At 56.4% G+C, this 4,877-nt stretch overlaps 1 pseudogene; it reads left to right on the top strand.

Moving 5' to 3' along the window:
- The first annotated feature begins 579 nt into the window (after positions 1–579).
- On the top strand, positions 580–1,813 carry LOC147990967 (uncharacterized; annotated as a pseudogene).
- Positions 1,814–4,877: the final 3,064 nt, after the last annotated feature.

Here is a 4,877-nt window from a genome sequence, read left to right on the forward strand (position 1 = left end):
TGAGGAGGACCTCCGCTGGCAGCTTTTTTCCCGCGACGGCCGTCGGTCTCCCTCCCGCGACGACCGCCGCTCACTGCCCCGTCGCTCTGGTCGCTCCCGCTCCCACCTCCGGCCATGGATTGGCGCAACCAGCGCTGCCGGTCTCCATCGCCGGCGCGAGGGCAGTGTCTCCCCTACTCGCGGCGGCCGCCCCCGTTCCCCTGCCTGCACCCAACAGCCCCCCCCCCTGCACCGTCACGCCAGTACCAGCCCCCGCGGGGTGAACCGAACTCCCCCCCCCCCCCCCCCCGCCGGGAATGGGGCGGGTCGCGACCGCCAGGGGGAAAGCGCAAGAAGAAACATGGACTTGGGCGTGCTAATGGTGCCACCCCTGCCTCTGGCCCCTCTCACGACCCATCAGCCTCCACCGCGTCCGTGTTGCTCCCGGACGACCGCCTCTCCGACCTCGTCAAGTGCTTCAACTGTGGCCTCTTCGGACACTCCTAGGTGGCATGTACGCACCCCCATTGCTGCTACGTGTGCTCGAACCCTGACCACCTGGCGTTCCTCTGCCCCGACAGTTCGGTGACGGAGGAGTTGATGATGTACGGGCATGGGATCGAGGGCCTCGGCTACTTCCACATCGAGGTGCCTGGCATCCTTCCCCCATCAGCCTCGCTCCTGGTGATTGTCACCATGCGGGACGGGGTGGCCTCTCCGAAGATGATCGAGGCCGAGCTCAACCACCTCTACCACTGCACCTGGAATTGGCAGGTCACCCTACTGGCAGGAGGCCAGTTCTCGGTGGTGTTCCCCGACGTGGTGAGCCACGGCTATGGCACCCACAACGGCGACATCACCCTGGCTCTCAACAAGCTAGTGGTGGACATCTCCGTGCCGGTCCGGGATCCACTGGCGGTTGCCATCCTGGACACGGCCTGGATCCTCATCGGCGGCCTCCCCGACATCGCCCACTCGGAGAGGGTCATTCGGAACATGTCTCGCATCCTCGACAAGGTGGTCATGGTGGACGAGCTTTCTCTCCGCAAGGAGGAGGAGGTGCGAGTAAAGGTCAAATCCCTTGACTCGTCCAAGCGCCAAGCCATGGTCCGAGTGTTCTTCAATGACCAGGGCTTCGACCTCCGCATCTTCCCCGAGCCGCCCAACCACATTGGCCGCCCCCGCATCCCCGACGACAACCTCTTGGGGGGTGGCCCGGATGGCGGTGGCATGGGGGACCATCGCAGCGACCGGGACCCCCGCCACGGCCACGCCTCCGGCTCGAAGGACGACGATGATGACTCCGAGGACAGTCCCCCCACGACCAGCCTCCCGCTTCAGCTGCTAGGGGCGGCACTGCAGACGGCCGATCGCACGCCCCCCGTTTCCCAATGACGGCCCCGACGCATCTGACATGAGCCTTCAGGTCTTCCCAGCATCGTCTCCTCGCTCCCCCGATGGTACCTCCTCTGGCTTCCCCGCGCCTCTCTCCGCCGAGGCCGACCCAACCCCACCCGCATCGCCCACACCTCTGACAGCCGCGCCTTTGGGGGTGCTGGGGCCGGCCTTGACCCTGGCCCTCTCTGCGCCTCTCGACGGGCCGGTCATATCGGACCTGGGGGTGGCCGACCTACCCCCGGGTGCTGCCCTGACACCGGCCCCTCTGGCCTTCGTGGAGCTTTGCTGCACGTCTCCACCCACCCTACCTCTGGCGTCCTCGTACACCGCCTCTGATGGGCCGTCGGTGGTGGTGGCCACTCCCGTGGCCGCCGCCCCACCCCCTCTCAGACCGCGGCCTACTCCAGGTGGGGCAGATCGACCTCGACTCCGGTGACGTCTTCTTGTCGCAGTGCTCGGATCAAGGTGGCCATGCCAGAGGGCAGCCCAACTCTGCCTATCCCCACGCGGGCTGAGCTCTGGGCCGCTGCCCAGAACCTCGAGCCAGGTACTCCATCCATCCCGGCTACCCCTGCTACTTGCTTGTTTTCTGCTTTGGAGTCGGCTCTGCTTGGCCACCTCGCTAAGGTGGCGGCAGACTCAGCCATAGTCTTCCGGGGTGAGATTGCACCCCCGCTAGTTCAGATTGAGGCTATCCACGCGAGGGAAATCCTCGATGGGCATCTTGCTGAGGCCCGTGCACGCCTTCCAACCCCCTCGGGTGCCCCGTCCATGGCTCCCCTGAGCGTCCAGCCGCGTGCGTCGACTGAGCCTGTGGAGATCCAGGGCCACACCCGGTCCCGCACCGTCGCCCTCCGTGCCCAGAGCGCATCACGAGTCTTGGGGTCAAGCAGCCCCCCGATGGATTCGTGACGCGGAATCTCTTCTGGAAGATCCGTGGCTTTGGCCAAGATGGCCGATACTGCCAACTGAGAGAGTACATGCGAACCGAGCGAATTGACATTGTGGCCATCCAAGAAACGATGTGTACGGATTTTCCGTGTCGGAGCTCGAGCATTTGAGCTTCAACCTATTTGCTTGGCACTGGCTCCCTCCTAGTGGGAGTACAGGCCACTCGGGTGGCATCCTTCTAGGAGTGAAGGATGCCACCTTTGAGGTAGGTAGCATGGGCCGGGGCGAGTTCTTCGTTAGCATGGAGATCTACGAGCGGGCCCTAAACTTCAAATGGGAGATCATCGCGGTTTATGGCCTGGCCGATCACCATCGATTTGAGGCCTTCCTCGATGAACTCCGTAGGAAGGTGGCGGCCGCCCAGCTACATGTGGTGGTGGGCGGAGACTTTAACCTCATCCGAATGGAGGACGACAAGAGCAATAATTTGGTCAACTTCCCCTGGATGCGGATGTTCAATGACTGCATCGCGTACATGGGGCTTCGCGAGCTAGATAGAGTCGGGGTCAGGTTCACTTGGACCAACCGCCAAGTGGAACTGACCCGCTCAGTCCTAGATAGGGTCTTCACCTCGCCTGAGTAGGACATTCGTTGCCCCCTAGCATCGCTCGGGCGATTACATGGATTGCTTCCGATCACGTTCCCCTCCTCCTCTCTTCGGAGAATGAGCGTCTGCTCCTTCCGCCCCGCTTCCGCTTTGAAACCTTCTGGTTGCGCCAGCCTGGGTTTGCCGCAGCGGTGGTCGCCCGGTGGCGCGAGGTGCGAGATGCCCCCCATCGATCCCTTTCGGCCGTTGACTCCTGGTGCTTTTGTGCTAAGCGGTCACGACAATTCATGAAAGGATGGGGTGCGAATGTGGGCCGGGATATCCGCGAGTGGAAGAAAGCCCTCCTCGAGGCCATCTGATACGTCCATTTTGCACCATGTTTTCTTATTGTTATTTATGATGTTTTTATCCATAATAATGCTTTTTGGAGTAATTCTAATGCCTTGTCTCTCATAATTTGCAAGGAACACACCAAGAGGGAGAATTCCGGCAGCTGGAAATCTGGACCTGGAAAAGCTACATCAGGCTACCTATTCTGCACAACTCCAAAAAAGCTGAAACTTCACAAGGATTTTTTATGGAATATATAAGAACTATTTGAGCCAATAAGTACTAGAGGGGGCCCACCAGGTGGGCACAACCCACCTGGGCACGCTAGGGAGCCCAGGCGCGCCTTGGTGGGTTGTGCTCCCCTCGGCCCACCTCTGGTGCCCATCTTTTGGTATATAAGTCATTTTGACCTAGAAAAAATAAGAAGAGGACTTTCGGGACGAAGGGCCGCCGCCTCGAGGCGGAACTTGGGCAGGAGCACTTTTGTCCTCCAGCAGAGCGATTCCGCCGGGGGATCTTCCCTCCCGGAGGGAGAAATCATCGTCATCATCATCACCGACAACTCTCCCATCTTGGGGAAGGCAATCTCCATCAACATCTTCAACGGCACCATCTCCTCTCAAACCCTAGTTCATCTTTTGTGTTCAATCTTGTTACCGGAACTATAGATTGGTACTTGTGGGTGACTAGTAGTGTTGATTACATCTTGTAGTTGACTAATATATGGTTTATTTGGTGGAATATTATATGTTCAGATCCAATATGCTATTTAATGCTCCTGTGATCATGAGCATGTGTATCATTTGTGAGTAGTTACCTTTGTTCTTGAGGTCACGGGAGAAATCATGTTGCAAGTAATCATGTGAATTTGATATGTGTTCGATATTTTGATAGTATGTATGTTGTGATTCCCTTAGTGGTGTCATGTGAACGTCGACTACATGACACTTCACCATATTTGGGCCTAAGGGAATGCATTGTGTAGTAGCAATTAGATGATGAGTTGCTAGAGTGACAGAAACTTAAACCCTAGTTTATGCGCTATTCCGTAAGGGACCGATTGGATCCAAAAGTTCAATGATATGGTTAGAATTTATTCTTAATACTTTTCTCGTAGTTGCGGATGCTTGAGGGAGGGTTAATCATAAGTAGGAGGTTTGTTCAAGTAAGAACAACACCTAAGAACCGGTTCACCCACATATCAAATTATCAAAGTACCGAACACGAATTAAACCAATATGATGAAAGTGACTAGATGAAATTCCCGTGTACCCTCAAGAACGCTTTGCTTATCATAAGAGACCGTTTTGGCCTGTCCTTTGCCTCAAAAGGATTGGGCTACCTTGCTGCACTTTTGTTACTACTATCGTTACTTGCTCATTACAAACTATCTTGCTATCAAACTACTCTGCTACTTACAATTTCAGCACTTGCAGACATTACCTTACTGGAAACACTACAAAAAATACACTTCCGTGATGATACGTGTTTGTCACAGTAGGTCACATTTTCTGTCATGCATGTACATCCATGACGATTTTATGCCAGAATCAAGATAGTCATACCTGTGCTGTCGTAGAAGTGTTCCATGACATTACCAAAATTATCATCACGGAAGTGTACACTTCCATGACGATAAATCGCGCGTCATGGAAGTGCTTTCATCAAGGGT

Source organism: Triticum urartu, chromosome 1A (genome assembly GCF_056163025.1).
Source record: "Triticum urartu cultivar PI428250 chromosome 1A, HENAU_Tu73, whole genome shotgun sequence".
NCBI classification, from domain to species: Eukaryota; Viridiplantae; Streptophyta; class Magnoliopsida; order Poales; family Poaceae; genus Triticum; species Triticum urartu.